At 41.4% G+C, this 22,372-nt stretch overlaps 1 protein-coding gene across 1 annotated transcript in view; it reads left to right on the top strand.

Moving 5' to 3' along the window:
- Window positions 1–619: 619 nt before the first annotated feature.
- Window positions 620–22,372, top strand: part of LOC144770495 (galactoside alpha-(1,2)-fucosyltransferase 2-like) — a 107,156-nt gene continuing 85,403 nt past the window's right edge. Inside the window, exon 1 of the mRNA XM_078655052.1 lies at window positions 620–772. The gene's annotated coding sequence lies outside the window, so the exon portion shown is untranslated. The remainder of the gene's footprint in view (window positions 773–22,372) is intronic.

Below are 22,372 nucleotides of genomic sequence, written 5' to 3'. Positions count from 1 at the left end.
ACAGTCAGAAGCATAAATGTGTGTTTGAAAGGGAAGTGCACAGAAGTGGATATTCATCATGCTTGTTTACATAACCATTCCTAGTGGTGATCAAGAGTAGCTTGCTGGAGTACTGTCGAAGAGGATAGTAGAGAGACGTTATCAGTAGGCATTACCTACACTTGAGCTGTTAAAGTATTAGTATTAGTTATTCTTGGACCTGATCCATTGTCTCACATGGCTGATGCTTTTGAGGCATCCCAATCTATCAAGCTCTGTTCTAGAAGTAGTTGAAGTTGTTGTTTCATGGTTTTTTTGAGGTAGGGTTCAAGGCTCTGATTGTGCTGACTTCGTGTTCATGACACCAGAGACTAGAGCTAAAACAAACAGAAAACCAAAATGAAAAATTATTCCTAGAGATAAAATTTCAGGGATAAGATAACCTCTGGTTTAGGCAGCAGGCTGGGTGATCAAGCAGAAACCTCAGCAGGAGACGATTGTAATGAGTAATCCTGACTTCGTTGAAATTATAATGACACATTGTTATATGAAATCCAATTAAGACAAAAATATCTTTACAATACAAACACGTCCCAAGTGCTCAGACAAGGGTGTGGTGCACATCTCGGCGGCCCAAAGGCAGAGCACAGCTGAGCGGCGCTTGTCACAGACTGCTCATGGCTCACAACAGCTTTCGGAAAGACTGTGGTGTTCTGCACCCACTGCAGTAAGGACTGCAGCTTACAGGAGTCACCGATGACAAAGGAGTGCGGTGCTCGGACACCTTATCCAGGTAAGCTCAAAGCCTCAGATACAGTGCCGTGCCAGCCCTGCTATGTTTCGGAAAACCATGTATATTGGTGATAAGCGCCGTATGCATGCGGCTTATGTGAAAGACTTGTAGTCCTCGACTCTTTAAATAAATCCTGAATTACTTTTGAAATTTGGCAACTATGTTACACAAATGGCAGAAGTTACCGTCTTCACAACTATATATATAAAAATATTGGACAAAGGTTGGGAGGGGACACCTTACTGGAAAATTATAATAGAGGGCTCAGAGATTCTCATCTTAATTTTATTTTATTTTTTAAATAATGCATCTGTAGCACTAGTCCCCTGCCAGGCTATATGCAGCCAAACTTAGTGCCGACTGTCTTTGCTGGCGATGCCAAGAACCTGAATGTGATATTGTTCATATGCTGTGGGCATGTCAAACAATTCATACTTCTTGGTTCAGGATTGAGAAATATTTGAAAGTTTCCTCTCTCCCATTACGCTTTCCCTAATAGTACGAATATCACATTTAAGTTTCAAACATACCCTCATGTCCATACACACTTATAAATCGTTTTTCACGGCCCTCGGCCTGCTCAAAGTCAACATATCATGTTTTTGGAACACAGGTGTACTTCCGACCATCGAATTCTGTTTTAAAGATATGTATAAAGTGGCAAAATTCAGTAAAATGATTTATGAACTAAATGATAACTTGCTACAATTTGATTGTATTTGGGGTCCTTTTCTGGATTAAGGATGACTTTAACATGGTTACCCCATATGTTTCTTGGATCATAAATACGTAGGATGTTTTGTTAGCTCAAGTGGTATTTTACAAATTCATTGTGCTATGTAGAGATGATTGATATCAAATGCTACCCTATTCTTACTTGGATTATCTTCACATGTATCATTTGTATTTTATGTATGAAGATAGTTATATGCTGAATATACCCTGTATCTTTTTGAAATGCCAATACATAATTGGAGCAGAAAAAAAAAGAAAGGTGGTAACCCTACCTCTGCCCCAGTCAGCTGTGAACTGCCTTTCCCCTTCTCATAGTAGCAGTGCTCTGTGGAGGATGCTCTCCCTGAGGAGGGCCCCATCCACTCTTGTAAGGGGCCTGGCAGTCTCGATTGACTCCGAAACAAATTAGTAGTGATTTTGTTTCTCTTCACTTGTTGTAGTGTGGTGTCAGCTCACACTGTAGCTGCTTACGAAAAAGACACACAGCACAGACAAGCGGAGGGGTCCCCCTTCCTGTATAGAGAACTGGGGGCTCCCGCATCTGGGGGCTAGGAGAGGGTCCTTTCCAGCCCAGGTAGAGGCCACAATATACAAAACATCCCTAGATGTGTTTAGGTGTTGCCTTGCCTCGCAGTCCAAATGATGGTCCTACTTTCTAATGGAATTGGTTCATCCTAAGGAAATTGTTGAATCGTGTAAAAAATGACAGTCAGAAAAAGAAAATACATTTTTCACCCACCGCGTTCGAATGAAACTTAAAAAATATATGCAATGAGCTCCCTGAGTACGGAAAGGTAATTAAAACAGGAGGGACGGAAAAGGAATGCTTAATCAGTGAGTCACAAGGATGAAAGCTCTTTATTATCTGGCCTCAATTAAAAAGGGAAATAAACAGGCAACAACTCGATTATTATAAAACCAAATGGCAAGCGATGCTTCTTTTTAAACTTTTCAGAGAATGAAAACATACAAGAGTTAAGCAAAGTTAATGTGTAAACAGCACCATGAGCACCAACCTCACGTACTAGTAACATTCAAACAAGGCTGCTTACTTATGGCCCAGGAAGGGCGATTGGCCGGCATACTGAATTGTGATCATCTCACCATGGCAAGCAGTCCAGTTACCAGGTGAGGGCGTGTCGAAACCACAAGGAACAGGGATTGGCAAGAGGCCAACAGGTCTGGTTTATAATTGAAAGTACCTCTTTAATCACTGATTAGTTTAGGCCCTGAATAAGCCGTCACACATGTACTCTGTCACTGGTCTTTGCACACTTACTTCTATTCATCCACCCAGTGACTTATTGTTGCATTTACACACTTGCCCATCCTCAATAATACAAACAAATAAACACCCCAAGCATATGCATGGTATATAAAGTGAATTAAAATCGGTGTGCATACACGTGCACTACAAAAAGAAAACTAATAAAAAGGGAAGTGGGTAGCAGTCTTACAATGGTTCTGCATATTGTGTGTCATTGTTTGAAAGTACCAACTTAACTGCCACACTTTGAAGCATGCGTTGGCCAATTTAGAGTGGTAAAAACAGTATGTTCAGTACCACACCATGATAACCGTCCAATAAACATCACAGTGGGTGGCATTCTTCGAATGTTAACGTTTATAGTGATGTTGTTGCCAGCATGTAAATGCATACATCGAGATGCATGAAAATGTGTGGCAGGCAATACAGGAATGAGCATCATCTTGAAGGACACCCACCCCAAAATTGCAGACGTGCATCATCACACATGCTCGTTGAGAAACTGCATAATGCTGCAAGCTAGTGCACGCGTTGTGACATACATATATTTAATGATGCATTGCGGCCATTTTATTATACGGTTCAAACATGGCAAACAGCCATGTTACAACATGAAATTAAAATGTGAAAAGAAAATGCAAAAAGGGGCCCAGCTACCAGGCCATTTAAAAAAAATGTATATATATATATGACCTGGTAGCAGTCAAATGCTGCAGGGCCGCTGGGCCCCTTTTTTCATTTTCTTTTCACATTTTAATTTCATGTTGTAACATGGCTGTTGTATATATATATATATATATATGCTAATAGACACTCTGGGGCTCAATGCGAGCTTTCGATAGAATTTGCAAAATGACAACCATCCAAGGGAAGAAAAGTAAAGACTGCATCATCCATAATGCAACGTGTTGCCTCATCCTGAGCGACCCAATCAGGGTGCACGATGGTGTTAATTAGGATGCTACAGCCTCATGTTCCTTTAACCGTGACTGCCTCTGATGAAGAGTTAACCTCGAAACGCGTCAGGTGACGGTTTTGCTGTTAAGACGGAGTACGTTTCAACTTGCACCGATAAAGGCTTTTAAATGGGGAAAGAAGCGTCTGTGGTTTCGAGTGCGGCTCAAGTTTTTGGATACCCCAACGAGCACGGTGTTTTGGGCGGCGGTCCTGCCGTCGAGCTAGTACCACCCAAGAAGTATGGAGCGACAGATCCCGATGGTACGGGGCTCGATGTTGAACTACACACTTGGATTGAGGCTGAAAGACACTCCGGGGCTCAATGCGAGCTTTCGACGGTTTCGCTGTTAAGACGGAGTACGTTTCAACTTGCACCAATAAAGGCTTTTTAATGGGGAAAGAAGCGTCTGTGGTTTCGAGTGGTGCTCAAGCTTTTGGATACCCCAACGAGCACGAAATATATATATATATATATATATATATATATATATATATATATATATATATATATATATATATATATATATATATATATATATATATATATCTGAGGATCATGTTGCTGAGGGGCGGAGCTCATATTCGCACCTATCCAGCGCGAGTGGGTGCATTTTAACTGCATAGCGTCAGGACTTCCGTTCACACCACCGCAGGCGCTGACGAGGCCACACCGGCCGAAATGCATTCGCCATCATTCTGTCATTAAAGGCTCTGCCATTGAATTCCCCTTTGAGGCTCCTGCTTCTTCCATTGGAGGGAGACGATTACTTCATATAAACCGCGCGCTTTCCAGAGGCGCGTCTCAGGAGCCCCCCCATCCCAAGTGGCCTGGAGATTCTGGAGTTTGCCTAGGCACTGTGTGTTTCTTCATGTTCTGAATCTCTCCAGACTCGCCGGCAGTCCAAGGATTTGCAGCGTCACAGCGAGACATTTGTTCTCAGCCAGGGCGGGTTGTATGCACCTCCTGCTCACGCTATTATTTTTTGTTTGGACTTACGGTTGATGGGGTCTTGGGGACTCAAGGCGGGACCCTTTTTGTTCCAGTTTGCGGGATGAACGCTGTGCAGAGCACCTCTCCCACAGCTAGTTTATTGGATCCCACCAATACCATCCCCCAGCACCACTCACCTGGGAGCCACTGTTGCATCCTGGGAAATGGAGTCCGAAGATTGAAACGGACCCTACGCATCATCACCTTCACCTGAGGATCTTGTTGCTGAGGGGCGGAGCTCATATTCGCACCTATCCAGCGCGAGTGGGTGCATTTTAACTGCAGAGCGTCAGGACTTCCGTTCACACCACCGCAGGCGCTGACGAGGCCACACCGGCCGAAATGCATTCGCCATCATTCTGTCATTAAAGGCTCTGCCATTGAATTCCCCTTTGAGGCTCCTGCTTCTTCCATTGGAGGGAGACGATTACTTCATATATATATATATATATATATATATATATATATATATATATATATATATATATATATATATATATATATATATATATATATATATATATATATATATATATATATATTCACTGAAAAAACCATAGGTTATAGACCATATATAGTTAGGAATTAGCATTTACAAAACCTTGAAAATTCACTGCAAAAACCATAGGTTAGAGACCATATATAGTTAGCTGGACATTTTATTGACATAAAACCAATGAAATTCCATATATAGTTAGTTGCACTAACTATATATCGCGCACCCGCAATCCACTGCTGATGATGTCACATATTACATCATTCATGACATGGTCAGTGACATCACTGATGACATCACTGATGACATCTCAAATGACATCACTGATGACATCACTCGGGCGGGCAGGCACAGAGTGTGATTCTCAGGGAAGAGCAGCGCAGATGGGGGGAGGTTTATTGCCCATGCATAAGACAGAGAGCGGGGGTGACCAGTGCCTGGGGAAGATGCTTGCGAGGGTGAGGAGCCATGCTACGAATCGACAGCGTGCAGAGAGTGGGTCTGGTCAAGACATCTAAAATGGCTGCCGTGCACCACAAAAGTGTGGCATTTCAAAAAAGGCAAGATGGCGCAAACAATGTTTTTCAACACTTCCTCATTTCCTTCGAATCGAACGTTAACAGACGTTGGAGCATATTACCAAAGTTAAGCGATATTTATCGCTAACGATGCTTACCAACGAATTTTTTACCGCTAAGCATCGTCAGAAATTATCGAAGATAAACCTTGCTATTATCAAGGTTTATCGCAAATGCGATAATAAACGGCCGCAATGCATCAATATCGCTAAAAACTCAGCGATATTCATGCATTTCCGAGCTAATGCTCTTAGCCATGTTATCCACCTCCCATTGGATAACATGGCTAAGAACTGCTCAGGGCAGGTGTTACTTTTTGGAGATATTCGCGCTTAGCGCGAATATCTCCAAAAGGAGATAAATATCTTGCATGTTGTAATGCAAGTTATTGTGGTATATGGAACTCATACCATAATCTCTCAGGAAAGCAGAAACTGATCCTTTTGGGACCGCCTAAAAAGGCCTAGGGGGTGAGGAGTACTCTACTTTGCCCCCTTTTCACGTTCCGAACTATTTTATTTTACTCTCTTCTGTAATTACACAAAATAGCAGCGATAAGATGCATCGGAGACACACAGGGGCATATTACCAACAACTAGCGAAAATTTTTGTCTCTAACTTGTTTAGAGACAAAAATTATCGCCGCACATCGGCGATTTTTATCGCAGATAAACCTTGCTATTAGCAAGGTTTATCGCAAATGCGATAAAAAACGGCAGCAATGCATGAATATCGCTGAAAAGTCAGCGATATTCATGCATTATCGAGCAAATGCTCTTAGCCATGTTATCCACCTCCCATTGGATAACATGGTGAAGAACTGCTCAGGGCAGGTGTTAGCTTTTGGAGATATTCGCACTTAGCGCGAATATCTCCAAAAGTTGGTAATAGGAGATAGCGATGTTAGCGACTGTTTCCAGTCGCTAACATCTTGGCACGCCCACTTTGCATGTCATTAGTGATAAATATCACTGACATGCAAAGCGGGGCCCAAGATAGTCGCTATCTCCTATTAGCTGTCACTAACTGGTGTTAGCGACAGCTTGGTAATAGGGAGATAATTTTATCTCCGCTTTCTTGGCTTTTAAAGCCAAAAAAGCGGAGATAAACCCCCTTGATAATATGCCCCACAGTGAGAGAAAGGAGGCCGGAGATGAAGAAGAGATGTCAAATACACATTGGAGATAATATAGTGGCAGAAGGGAAGTAAATATGAGTAAACTTACCATGTAACATAAAAATGTTGCACTCTATACTATAAGTCTCATTTTATACTACAATCACTTCGCTACAACCTCATAAATTAAAAATAAAAATGAATAATGTCTCAAACAATTTTTGATTTCTAAATATAAATTTATTCTTCAGAATTTTCTAAATTTGAAAGAACTAGTAACATGTCCTCATCAGCAATGTCCTCATGAAAAGTCTGCAATGATGATTCTTGTAACTCTATGGTCTCCAAACATTCGATAAATTCGCCATCAAGAGATTGATCAAAAAAATCATTCAAGTCATCTCCTCCTTGTGACAATATTTCATTATTGGTGCTGTCAATTTCAATCAATGTAGTGGAATCATTCAAGTCATCTCCTCGTGACAATATTTCATTATTGGTGCTCTCAATTTCAATCAATGTAGTGGAATCATTCAAGTCATCTCCTCCTTGTGACAATATTTCATTATTGGTGCTGTCCATTTCAATCAATCTAATGGAATCATACAAGTCATCTCCTCCTTGTGACAATATTTCATTATTGGTGCTCTCAATTTCAATCAATGTAGTGGAATCATTCAAGTCATCTCCTTGTGCCAATATTTCATTATTGGTGCTGTCCATTTCAATCAATCTAATGGAATCATACAAGTCATCTCCTCCTTGTGACAATATTTCATTATTGGTGCTCTCAATTTCAATCAATGTAGTGGACAATTCAAAAGAAATTGCCACGGTCTCTTCATTGTGAGCCATTTTATTTTGAAATTGCTTGCTGTAAATTGCAGAAAAAAATAATCACTTTCATTTATCGTTTTTAGTAATACATAATATAAAACTAACTTTATCAAGTATTTAGTATAACAGAAGGACTGCAAATAAATAACAGAAAACATTTTTCAAATTATCTTCAAGTGTACAACATAGTTCCCCTTACAAATTAACAACTCACCTTTTTAAAAGTAGGAGAAGTGTTAGTACTGTGTAAATCAAACACCAGAAATTCACCACCAAAAATTCCTCACAAATGTACCTCAGACAGTAGTATCACAAAATGGCTGTGGTTTCCTCTCATTTGAAATATATACATAACCAATTAACTTTCATCACACACAAATACAAAACCAAACTAACATTTTAATTGGTTCTAAATTTCAACACTTTCAAATGTGTTTTCCCCATGCAATTTTCCATAGGACATTTACATACGTCTACAGCCTGAATGGCTGAACGGAATTACACCAAACTTGGCAAAATGGTACATCAAACCTAAGAGGTCAGGAAGGATCTACTATGCCCCCTTATGGTCATTTCCCCCTTCACTTTGGCCTCCTCTTGTCTCTCAATCCTACCGAGAGACAAGATGGCGGCCGCTACGGACTGTTTGGAATGTTGACAGACGCCGGAGAACCAATCAGCTTCGCAAAGCTCCGTAACGCGAAAAGTACGCGAAGCGGAGCGCTGTTACAGATATATATCTTTTTTTGAACGTTAATTTCTCAAAATCCACTGGAGCACATATATTGAGACCTAGCAAAGGCACATCGGGCTACCAGTCCCTAATATTTTGCCAAGTTTTGTGCAAATCCATTCAGCCGTTCGATTATTATTATTTATTTATTTTTGCCCCGCGGGGCCCTTTTAAAACCTCCACATCAAACGTAGGGGGTCAGCGAGGATCTACTATTCCCCCTTATGGTCATTTGCCCCTTCGCTTTGGCCTCCTCTTGTCTCTCGATCCTACCGAGAGACAAGATGGCGGCCGCTATGGACTGTTTGGAATGTTGACAGACGCCGGAGAACCAATCAGCTTCGCTTCACAAAGCTCCGTTGCGCGAAAAGTACGCGTCCTGGAGCGCTGCCCGGTCCGCTGTTACAGATATATATCTTTTTTTAAACGTTAATTTCTCAAAATCCACTGTAGCACATATATTGAGACCTACAAAAGGCACATCGGGCTACCAGTCCCTACAATTTTGCCAAGTTTCGTGCAAATCCATTCAGCCGTTCGGGCTAAAAGTGAGGCCAACCGCCCTATGGAAAACTCAATGTTAAAAACACGTTTTGGGACCCCCCTTTTTTCTCAGCCCCCCCCTTGACGAACCCCCCCAAATTTTCAAGGGCTGCTCAGAAACAAAATGTGCCATTTTCCTGAAAATTTCAGCCAATTCCGTCCACAAACGCCAAAGTTATTAGACATAGAATTTTCAAAAATCCCATAGAGAAAAAATCCTAACTATATATACCTACTGGCGACCGCCAGTAGGTAATATATATACACACACATATATATATATCTATATCTTTATGTATGTATGTATGTGTATATATATATATATATCTATATATATATATATATATATATATATATAGATATATATATATTCACTGAAAAAACCATAGGTTATAGACCATATATAGTTAGGAATTAGCATTTACAAAACCTTGAAAATTCACTGAAAAAACCATAGGTTATAGACCATATATAGTTAGGAATTAGCATTTAAAAAACCTTATTTTACTCACACAAAACCATTGAAATTCCATATATAGTTAGTTGCACTAACTATATATCGCGCACCCGTAATCCACTGCTGATGATGTCACATATTACATCATTCATGACATGGTCAGTGACATCACTGATGACATCACTGATGACATCTCAAATGACATCACTGATGACATCACTGATGACATCTCAAATGACATCACTGATGACAACATCCAGTGATTATGTGTTTCTGTAAAGTTTAAATATGTTTTACATATTGAAGAATGAGTGGATGTATAAGTGTCTGAATGAAGGTTTTAGTAGGTGCGTGATTGACTGTATGAGTGAGTGATTAAATGCGTCTTACTAAATGCACGGGTTAGTGACTAAACTGTCTGAAAGTGTGCATCAGCATGTCTGTTGTTGTGCAAGCTGCTGCATGTGTTGATCAGTAGCTATATAAGTAGCTATATGGGTTATTGATTGGTTGCACAAGTATTTGTATGGGAGACTGAGTGTGTGTATGACTGGCTGGGAGGTGTGTGACTGTGCAGATCAATGTGTACTTGTATCAGTGATTCTATAAGAGAGTAAGTATGTGTTAGTATATGTTTTAAAATGTAAGGTACTCTATGTTTAACTGTGTAGATTAGAAAATGGAACTGTGATTGATTCTTTACAGGACTGACTAGGTGTGTGAGTAACTCCATGGATGAGTGGCAGAGTGTGAGTGTCTGTATAGGTGTATGAGTGCATATGATAGTGTTGTAAAGATGAGTGATTGTATGTATGAATGATTGTATGGGTGAATGAGTGAATGTGTGTGTAGACGTAGGAATCAGTGAGTGCGTATGTAGTAACTAGTATTGGTGTGTCAATGGTTTCAAAAATTATACTCTGTATTTAACACTGGGTGTAACAGAGGTTATATTAAAGTGTGAGGAGATGCATTGTATTGTCACATTAATGATATCATCATTGATGTGACCATTGATGTCAAATGAGATATCATCAGTGATGTCATTTGAGATGTCATCAGTGATGTCATCAGTGATGTCACTGACCATGTCATGAATGATGTAATATGTGACATCATCAGCAGTGGATTACGGGTGCGCGATATATAGTTAGTGCAACTAACTATATATGGAATTTCAATGGTTTTGTGTGAGTAAAATAAGGTTTTTTAAATGCTAATTCCTAACTATATATGGTCTATAACCTATGGTTTTTTCAGTGAATTTTCAAGGTTTTGTAAATGCTAATTCCTAACTATATATGGTCTATAACCTATGGTTTTTTCAGTGAATTTCATTGGTTTTTTAACAGCTAATATCTGTAGCTGTAAAATTTATTCTTCTTTAAATCCAAAAATATATTTTATATGTTTATGAATAATTATTTTTTTAAATATTTTTTTTTCTTCGTTCCCGCTTCGCGAATCGGGAACCTTACAGTAAAAAAATGTTCAGAAAAATAAAAAAAAAAGTTCTTTTCAGAACTACCTCCCCGTTATTAAAAAATTGGTACAATATTTGGAACTGTGCCAACCTCTATTTCTCTTAGTTCGCTTCCTAGTTCGCTCGCTGGTACGCGAACTGGAAGCGAACCAAAAACAGTAAGTATAAGAGAAGGAAACACACACTTATGTTAAAAGAAAGACAGCTATAGGGGAGTAAACTAGAGATACTATTACCCATAATCCACTACTGATGATGTCACATATTACATCATTCATGACATGCTCAGTGACATCATCAGCAGAGGATTGCGGGTTTTTTGGCAACATGCCTTATCGACGGTTTAATAACGCTGCCTTTTGCTTTATATAAGTTTTCAAATTGTATGAAATATATACCAATAGGTCTTTATGAACCTTTAGGTAGTGCTTTTGTTCATGAGGTCTGGTCGCTTCCATACACATACAGATGTTTCAAAGATGATCAAGAAGTTTATCTGAATGGAGAGGAATGCACTGAGACGCCAGATCATTCACTAATGTGTAGGCACATACAGTTACACGATTCATGCAACAAACACCGACCAAATATGGCTTGCGTGATGCAAGGCACGCCAGTTCCTGCTATCATCCCCACGTTCAAGTTGTTGGAAAATGGTAGTTATTTGATGCTCAATAATGAAGATTGTTCTGAGTTAATTAAAAGTATTCCTTTTATCGTAACAGTAAGTGAACGGGTTATTTGCTGCAGAAATGTTCTATTTCCTCCCACACATGAACATAGGGAGTTTTCAATCTGGCCACAAATACCAACCTTGGGACACGTTTCAACGGCATGACAAGAATAAGAGCTCTTTTGTCTCAGAGAGAGGTGGCCTTGAGTTCGGCCCGTGAAACTTTCGTACTTCACATAGCGAACACCCGTACACAGGTTTGCCTTTCAATTTCAGCAACATATTTCCGACTATCTTTAACGCATCCTCCACAAAATCCCTGGCACACTTTTTTAAAGTTGTTACCAGTGGTCTCGTGACTTCATTTGAGAAAATCTTTGGAGTCATCCCTGCTCCTTTTCATTCCATTTTCTCCACTCTGGTTCGTGGATTGCATTTTTACTTGCATTACCAGCGGACGCTCTTGTGCTTTTTTACATTTTTAAATATGGATGTCCCTCCTATGCAACCTCCGACCCTGCAGCTGCTGACACTATTCCGCAATCGCATGCTAGAATATTATGGCACAATGCCGTTGGCGATATTAAGCACGGCATATGGATTATCTTTTCGGTTCTCCTACTTCACCTGTGTCCAGCCTGTATTTCACTGCCTGACCTGTGATTTCGATTGGGCCATTGATTTGTGTCTCTGCGGACCGGTTTCTCCTGACGTCGACTTTAATCAGCTGATGACTCCTATCATTACTCACGAGTTGATTTGTCCTGGCGAAAGGATTATGGCTGTGGCATTGATGCATGGACTACTTGGTCCCTGGAATTTACTGGCGGCAGCACAGTCTTTCTTGGAACACAGCTTTCTTGAAAACCCACCGAGCTGTCCTCTGATGGTGATAGAGGATCCGGTGCTGGGAGAGCACGTATGTTCTTTTCCGCTTTTAAATTGGATGGCTGAACTGTTTTCGGATGAAGACGGTGACTTCCTGTTGGAGGCTGTTGCAGCTTATTTTGCATACACAGTTATGTCATAGACCTTTTTCATGTTTCATATGCTGAGTACTAGCATTTCATTGACAATTCATTGACTTAATTGTCAAGTTTTTATTATTTACCTTGCCTATTGGCTTAAGACTCGATAAAGTACTTGGCTGTTTTATTTTTCTTTAGCATTGAATTTTCCTAGTTTTTAATGCTTTACCTTGCGGACCGTCCACATATAAACTTGCAATCTGCTCTCATGAGATGGCACTTCTATTATCTTATTCAGTTCGTTTCCGGATCATGGGGAGGTGTCATCTAGGTCCTGGATATCTTTACACCGTGTTAAGTTAGCATGGGCTCATTACCGGTTTAAACGCCATTTTTCCTTTTTTGCAACTTCTGCACACGACATTTAGTTGTTGCTTTAGCTTTCCACCTAGTAGTTCATCGTGGTTTACATGAGAATAATATGTTATTGGTCTACTATCTGCTTTACTTGTTAAACTATATCTGTACAGCGAGTGCTAAAGTTTCAAGAACAACACGGTACAGAATTGTTATGAGGTCTGATCTCCACGACTTCATACTCATAACATAAGTGCAACTTCTGCCAATTCTGGGCATGAGGCGGGTTTTATATTGCTTTGCCGAACACACATACACAACAGTTGATGCGGTTCACATGAAGAGAGAGCTGGTGTATGCTGATGTGATTCCTTCAAATCTAAGACACTAAAGTATGGGCACGCCCTAAACCAACACAAAGAGACCTTCTTAGCAAATAATATAATATGTGTATTAGGGAGGGTGAGATATAAGCAGCCGCGGGCCGTGGAGGGAGTTACGGTGAGGCAGGGAGGCGGGGAGGGGGAGAAGCAGGGTGGAGCCCTCTCTACCTTGCCCCTCCCCCTCCCCGCCTCCCTGCCCCACCGTAACTCCCTCCACGGCCCGCGGCTGCTTATAAGTGTTGCTAACTCTTATTCATTTACAGCATGTTAACATACTGTCACCATTCGCTTTTTATGTACTAGTAACTATGCTGGTAATTTTGCTACTGATAATATGTGTACTTGTATTCTCCACCCTGCTTCTCCCCCTCCCCGCCTCCCTGCCTCACCGTAACTCCCTCCACGGCCCGCGGCTGCTTATAAGTGTTGCTAACTCTTATTCATTTACAGCATGTTAACATACTATCACCATTCACTTTTTATGTACTAGTAACTATGCTGGTAATTTTGCTACTGATAATATGTGTACTTTTATTATCTAAGGTACTACGCCTGAGAAGACGGCATTAGTAAATAAACATTTCAAATACACATGTATTCTTCTTAACTCCATGTTCTGGTTTCTAAGAAATATATAACGACCGACTGTTCATGAGTTCCACGTATCCTGAGGTACTATAAGTTCATATTCTGGATTGTCTAAACATTGAGAGTTTGTTATATCCAATGTGACACTGTACCTAGCTTGCTAAATAGTTTTTGATTACTAACGTGAGTTTTGGGACACCCTAATTCGCCGAGGTTCCAATCCTCTGTCCACAGTTCTGTGTGAGAACAGAAACCCTGCGACAGGGGCACCCCCGACCCTTGCTGGAGCTTCATCACACTTGCGATACAACTCCAGCAATGCGCCACCTTTACGGCACAGATACATCACGCATCTGTGCTGTTTTTGCCCCGTGATGCGCCGCATTGTAAATGCAGCACACCATAGGTGACGGAACAGCGGCACAGAATGACTAACACATCCCTGGTGATGCGCCAGTCATCATAAATCTATCCCTATGCTTCTTATCTTGTTAGAGATGAACCGCCATATGTATCATCAAAGTTATTTGCATTTCCTAAATAGCGAACTTTAAGGAATAAATAGCGATTCTTTACCATTCCTAGTTTGCGATGAGCTATTTGCTAATTAGCCGAATGTAGCCCAATGAAGCCCAATGTAGCCCAATGTAGCCCAAAGATGGCCGCCAGACACACAAAAAAACAAATGTAGCCCAAATATCAGCCAGATGTAGCCCAACTATAGCCCAGTGACAGAATGACCAATCAGCTTCGCAAACCTCCGTTACGCGAAGCGGAGCGCTGTTACAGATATATATCTTTTTTTGAACGTTAATTTCTCAAAATCCACTGGAGCACATATATTGAGACCTAGCAAAGGCACATCGGGCTACCAGTCCCTAATATTTTGCCAAGTTTCGTGCAAATCCATTCAGCCGTTCAATTATTATTTTTATTATTTTTTTTTGCCCCGCGGGGCCCTTTTAAAACCTCCACATCAAACCTAGGGGGTCAGCGAGGATCTACTATGGCCCCTTCTAGTTATTTCCCCCTTTGTTTTGACCTCCTCTTGTCTCTCGATCCTACCGAGAGACAAGATGGCGGCCGCTACGGACTGTTTGGAATGTTGACAGACGCCGGAGAACCAATCAGCTTCGCTTCACAAAGCTCCGTTGCGCGAAAAGTCCGCGAACCTGAGCGCTAACCGGTCCGCTGTTACAGATATATATCTTTTTTTAAACGTTAATTTCTCAAAATCCACTGGAGCACATATATTGAGACCTACAAAAGGCACATCGGGCTACCAGTCCCTACAATTTTGCCAAGTTTCGTGCAAATCCATTCAGCCGTTCGGGCTAAAAGTGAGGCCAACCGCCCTATGGAAAACTCAATGTTAAAAACACGTTTTGGGACCCCCCTTTTTTCTCGACCCCCCCTGGACGAAACCCCCCCCAATTTTCAAGGGCTGCTCAGAAACAAAATGTGCCATTTTCCTGAAAATTTCAGCCAATTCCGTCCACAAACGCCAAAGTTATTAGACATAGAATTTTCAAAAAACCCATAGAGAAAAAATCCTAACTATATATACCTACTGGCGACCGCCAGTAGGTAATATACATAAAGAAATCCACAATCCTGAATTGCCTTCGTCACGGCAGGAACCAGGTACGGACTACAGCGTGCTTTAGTAGTTTAAAGTACAATTTATTGCAGAGATATCTACTCCTTACATAGTAGCAAGTTCCCAGCATTAAGTGTTTCGACAGTAAACACTGGCATGATCTCATGCATATACACATATATATATATATATATATCTATACTAATATAATAAAGAGAGAGCCCAAACCTTTGAGGCGGGTAATCTCAGGAACCACAGCACCAATCACAACACCCAATACAGCGTTAGAAAGGGCAGGTGCAGCAGAAGGACATAGGCTATGCAGACGCCCACCATATACATTTAAAGGGTAAAAGAACCGTGCCAGCAAAGTAGTCCTGTGTGGGCGTGTCTGCGTTGTGCTGTGGGCATGTGCTGGGAGCGTGACAAACGCTGGGAGCGTGTGGTACATTCCGCCCTTCATGCCATGTCTCATATCGTGTGCTAATCCCATCCTGCTCCCTTTAAATACCCCTGCACCCCATAATCATAACCCACCTTTGCTCCTTAAAATACCCCAACACCCTTAAACACTAACCCATCTTAACCCTATAAATACCCCTGTACCTCAAAATCCAAACCTACCCCTAAACCCTAAAAATGCCCCTGTACCCCAAAACCCAAATCTAGCCCTGAACCCTAAAAATACCACTGTACCCTAAAACCACCCCCGAACCCTTAAATACCCCTGTACCCCAAAACCTAACCCTTACCCTGAACCCTTAAAATACCCCTGTACCCCAAAACCTAAACCTAGCCCTGAACCCTAAAAATACCCCTGTACCCCAAAACCCAAACCTAGCCCTGAACCCTAAAAATAACCCTGTACACCAAAACCTAAATCTACCCCTGAACCCTAAAATACCCTGTACCCCAAAACCCAAACATAGCCCTGAACCCTAAAAACGCGTAAATGTATGCGTGGTAAAAGCATATAAAATGTAATGCCATGTGTTATAATGGCATTGCGGAGTCATGGTAGTTTCGTAATGAAAGTATGCGGAGTGATGGTATGCGGAAAGAAAGTTGCGGAATAATGGGTGTTTACCCTCCCCGGTAAGTACATTGGTGGCATGGTGGCCCACATCTCCAGCAACATACTCATATTTTTTCACCACCCATTTGAAAAATGCACAGGTCTCTCTCATTGATGGCCAGCACCGACATACACTTTTAGACACACCTCCCACCACAAGTTCTAGAATTGCGAACTTTAGAGCTGGGGAGCTATGTTCGAATCTCGGTATCAGCTTAACATCCTGTGATTCGAGGCAAATTGCTTTGCCTCCTCGTGCCTACCACAAATGAATGTGTTCTTCTGTAATGTAAATTGTGCTCATGCCATGTTGTCAAGTTTGCGCTATATAATATTGCAAAGAAAAATAAAGTAGGGAAACTCGAGTTCACACACTACTGAACGTGCACTCTTAAGTGCATCAGCAGTGCACTGTGAATCGGAGCGTTTCACAGGCCTGTCACAGATAAGAAATGCTATGAAACGAAATCCTATAAAACAATATACTACTGGCCGGCAGCAATTCATACCCAGACAACGTCGTGACGGGCTGCTAGTGTATATATATATATATATATATATATATATATATATATATATATATATATATATATATATATATGTATATATATATATATATATATATATATATATATATATATATATATATATATATATGCCAAAAACCTCTGTCTCGCTCGCGCTGTAGCCTTTCTCCTCGGCTGCGAACAGGCACAAACCAAGGAATTGGATGCAAAGTTATTTTATTTTCAGTGCTGTCGTTTATATATATATATATATATATATGCTGAAGACTCAGTCCGAATCACCGAGCCCCCTGTCATAGGAGCGTTACGATGACCAGAAATGAGGAGTTGACCCAGGAGATGCAGGTGAGCAATTAGATGTTTATTTCAAGAGAAGCGCACCCTGCCAGCATGACGTTTCGGCCTGCCCAGAGGCCTTGATCACATGATGCCATGGGGGGCGGAATCTACTTTTAAAGTGCAAGTGCAATTAATAAATTACCTATGATTGGTTGATACGACACAAGGCACAGTTGGCAATGAAAAAAGATTATGCATATGGAACAACAATACAAGTTGAGGAGCATGACACTGATAAAAGACAGTGAACTTCATTAAAAATTCTCTGACTGTACAATGCTAAAATCACTTTGTTACATGACTTAATTCATGATAACACCAAAGACCTGTAAAGCAGCAATTATGCCGATAGTGCAAATACGCAAATAAGTGCCGTACAAGATAATGACATACCCCTCATGTGAATGGTCTAAATAGATGTATAATACAAGAGAGCATGACTGTAATACATATTCAGTAAGAGAACTGGTTTGATGAATACATTTTTTACCAGTTCCCATAAATCCAGACCAATGCGATTTTTTGCCCTTGATTAAATTAGTGCAAAATACGCCGTTGTGCAACACTGTATATATATATATATATATATATATATATATTTTCCGTTTTTTTTCCCCACATCCGTTGTTTCACCGGGGATTGCAGCGCTCTCACAACAAGTGCGTCTCCCTGCCGCGGAACCATGTCGCTCAATTATTTCACCACAAATTCCTCAGTTGGAAGAAAAACATGACGCACTCCCGTAGTCTTATCAGCATACGTTGTTTAATCTTTATCACATTTTCATTACAGGGAAAAGCGAGATGACCTATGTGTTTTGGTATCCCAGATACCTCAAACCCGTAGGTCATCTCGCTTTACCCTGTAATGTAAATGTGTTAAAGATTAAACAACGTATGCTGATAAGACTATGGGAGTGTGTCCCATTTTTCTTCTAACTGAGGAATTGTGGTAAAAAAATAAATAAATATATATATATATATATATATATATATATAGATAGATAGATAGATAGATAGATAGATAGATAGATAGATAGATAGATAGATAGATAGATAGATAGATAGATAGATAGATAGATAGATAGATAGATAGATAGATAGATAGATAGATAGCTATAGATATATAGCACTGTTTTAACATACAGGTCTCAGCACAGAGCAAAGGAGAAATTTGGAGGGAAAACAGAATTGTCACCAAGGAATGAGAGGGACAAACTACAGAGGTTGGACTGCAAATTCCCACAATTCAACACGCTAAGTGAAGGCAATCATGAGCAGAGTAAACCACAAGTTTAAAACACAACAAAGGTGATCCTTCGGGATCAAGTTCGCACTATATAAAACTTTATAAATAAACTGACTCTGACTGACTTACTGACCCTGGGCTCTGCCTAACCAGGACCAGTGATATGCTGAAAAACACTTAGAATACAGTGAAACCACCTACATACACTAAGGTACACTATGGTTTGGGGTACCCGTGTGATTGACATGACCAACCCTATAAGGCCCTTGAGCATAATAGGGCAGGAGGATTAAAACTACCTCTAAGTCAGAGGTACAGAAAGAGGCACGTGAAGTGCAGAAAGAAGCAACAGAGGTGCCGAAAGAGGCAAGAGAGGTGCAGAAACAGGCAAGAAAGCTACTGAAAGAGGGAACAGGGGTTCAGAAAGGGGTAAGAGAGACACATAAATTTACACGAGAGGTATAGCAAGAAGCAAGAGCAGTGCAGAAAGAAGCAAGAGAAGTGCAGAAAGTAGCAAGAGAGGTGGAGAAATAGGAAAGAGGGAGTGGAAAAATGCAAGAAAGAGGGAGGAGAGGTGCACAAAAAGGCAAGAGAGATACAGAAAGAGGCAGGAGTGGCGCAAAAAAGGAAGAGAAGTGCAGCAACAGAAGTGCTGAAAGAGGCTCAATGGGTGTAGGCAGGAAAAGTGCAGAAAGAAGCAACAGAGGTGCAGAAACAGGCAAGGGAGTTGCAGAAACAGACAGGAAAGGTACAGAAAGAGGGAAGAGTGGTGCAAAAAGAGGCAAGAGAGGTGCAGAAAGAGGGAATAGGGGTGCAGAAGTGACAAGAGGAGTGCAGAAAGAAGCAAGTGAGGTGCAGAAAGAAGCAACAGAGGTGCAGAAAGACGCAAGAGAAGTACAGAAACAAGTCAGGAAAGTACAGAAAGAGTCAAGAGAATTGCTGAAAGAAGCAACAGAGGTTTAGAAAGAAGCAAGAGAAGCGGAGAAAGAGGCAAGTGGGGTACAGAAAGAAGCGAGAGCAGTGCAGAATGAACTAACCGAGTTGCAAAAAGAGGCAACAGGGTTACAGAAAAAGGTAGGAGAGGTGAACAAAGAGACAAGAGAAGTACAAAAAGAGGCAGGAGGGGTGCAGAAAGAAGGAGGAAAAGTGCAGAAACAGACTGGGAAGGTGCAAAAAGAAGGAACAGGGGTGCAGAAAGAGGCAAGAGAGGTGCAGAAAGGGAAAAGAGGGGTGCAGAAAGAGGTTAGAGGGATGCAGAAAGACACAAGAGAAATGCAGAAACAAGCAAGAGAAGTGCAGAAAGAGACAAGAGAACTGCTGAAAGAAGCAATACAATAGAGGTGTGAAAAGAAGCAAGAGAAGTGCAGAAAGAGGCAAGTGAGGTGCAGAAAGAGGCAAGGGAGATACAGAACGAGGCAAGAGTGGTACAGAAAGAGGGAAGAGAGGTGCAGAAAGAGGCAAGAGAGCTGCACAAAGAAGCAAGAGAGGTGCAGAAAGAGGCATGTGAGGTGCAGAAATAAGCTAGAGCAGTGTACAATGAACCAACAGAGTTGTAAAAAAAGAGGCAACAGGGGTGCAGAAAAAGGTAGGAGAGGTGCACAGAGAGGCAAGAGAGGTACAGAAAGAGGCAGGAGGGTTGCAGAAATAAGGAAGAGAAGTGCATAAAGAGGCAGAGAACTGCTGAAAGAAGCAACAAAGGTTTAGAAAGAAGCAAGATAAGTGCAGAAAAAAGCAAAAGAGGTGCTGAGAGAGGCAAGAGGAGTGCAGAAAGAGAGAAGAGAGGTGCAGAAAGAAGAAAGAGAGGCACAGAAAGGAACAAAAGAAGTTCAAAAAGAAGAAACAGAGGTGCAGAAAGAGGCAAGAGGAGAGCAGAAAGAAAAAAGGGGTGCAGAAAGAGTCACTAGGGCTTCAGAAAGAAGCAATAGAAGTACAGAAAGACACAAGATAAGTGCAGAAAAAAGCAACAAAGATGCAGAAAGAGGAAAGAGGGGTGAAGAAAGAGGCAATAGGAAAGCAGACAGAAGCATGCGAGCTGCAGAAATAAACAAAAGAAGTGGAGAAACAGGAAACAGATGTGCAGAAAGAGGCAAAAGGAGTGCAGAAAGAGAGAAGAGGGGTGCAGAAAGAGGCACAAGGGATTTAGAAAGTGGCACCAGGGGTGCAGAAAGAAACAAAAGAAGTGTAGAAGGAAGGAACAGAGGTGCAGAAAGAGGCATGAGAGGTGCGGAAAGAGGGAAGAGGGGTGCAGGAAGAGGCAAGAGAGGTACCCAAAGATGCAAGTGAGGTGCAGAAAGAGGGAACAGAGGTGTAGAAAGAGGAAAGAGAAGTGCAGAAAGGAGCAACAGAGTTGCAGAAAGAGGCAAGAGCGTACAGAAAGAAGCAAGGAAAGTACAGAAAGAAGCAAAACAGGAACAGAAAGAGGCAAGAGAATTGCAGAAAAAGGCAGGAGAGGGGCAGGAAGAGGAAGGAGAGGTGTAAAAAGAGGCAAAAGGGGTACCGAAAGAGGCAAGAGGGATGCAGAAAGAAGCAAGAGAAATGCAGAAGGAAGCAACAGAGGTGCTGAAAGAGGCAAGAGGAGTGAAGAAAGAGGGAAGAGGAGTGGAGAAAGAAGCAACAGAGGTGCAGAAAGAGGCAATAGGGGTACAGAAATGGGGAAACAGTACAGAAAGAAGCAAAAGAGTGGCAGAAAGAGGCAACAGAACTGCAGAAAAAGGCAAGAGAGGAGAAAGAAGAGGCAGTAGAGGTGCAAAAGAGGCAAAAGGGATACAGAAAGCGATAAGAGGGGTGTATAAAGAAGCAACAGAGAGGCAAGATGAGTGCAGAAAGAGGGAAGAGGGGTGCAGAAAGAGGCACAAGCAGTGCAAAAAGAAGCAAGAGAGGTGCATAAAGAAGGAAGAGAAGTGCATAAAGAAACAACAGAGATGGAGAAAAGGGAAAGTGGAGTTTAGAAAGAGGGATATAGAAGTAACCAAGAGAGGTACAGAAAGAAGGTACAGAGGTGCCGAAAGAGGCAGCAGATGTGCAGAAAGAGGGATGAAGGGTGCAGAATGAAGCAAGAGGGGTGCAGAAAGTAACAAAAGAAGTGAAGAAAGAAGGAACAGAGGTGCAGAAAGAGGCAAGAGGAGTGCAGAATGAAGCAAGTGAGGTTCAGAAAGTAATGAAAGAATTGCAGAAAGAAGGAACAGAGATGCAGAAAGAGGCAAGAGGAGGGAAGAAAGAGAAGAGGGGAGCAGAAAAAGGCACAAGGGGTACAGACAGAAGCTAGAGAGGTACAGAAAGACACAAGATAAGTGCAGAAAAAAGCAACAGAGACGCAGAAAGAGGGAAGAGTGGTGGAAAAAGAGGCAAGAGGGAAGCAGAGAGAAGCATGAGAGGTACAGAAAGAAACAAAAGAAGTGCAGAAAGAGGCAGGAGTGTCCAATAATAGAAAAGAGGGGTGCAGAAAGAGGCACAAGAGGTGCAGAAAGAGGCACAAGGAGTATGGAAAGAAACAAAACAAGGGAAGAAAGAAGGAACAGAGGTGCAGAAGGAGGCAAGAGAGGTGCAGAAAGAGGGAAGAGGGGTGCAGAAAAAGGCAAGAAAATGGCTGAAAGAAGCAAAAGAGGTGCAGAAAGAGGCAAAAGAACTGCAGAAAAAAGCAAGAGAGGT

The sequence above is a fragment of the Lissotriton helveticus genome, chromosome 7, assembly GCF_964261635.1.
Source record: "Lissotriton helveticus chromosome 7, aLisHel1.1, whole genome shotgun sequence".
NCBI classification, from domain to species: domain Eukaryota; kingdom Metazoa; phylum Chordata; class Amphibia; order Caudata; family Salamandridae; genus Lissotriton; species Lissotriton helveticus.
Note: the sequence above shows the minus strand (reverse complement) of the source record. Positions and strands in the feature narration are given on the sequence as shown.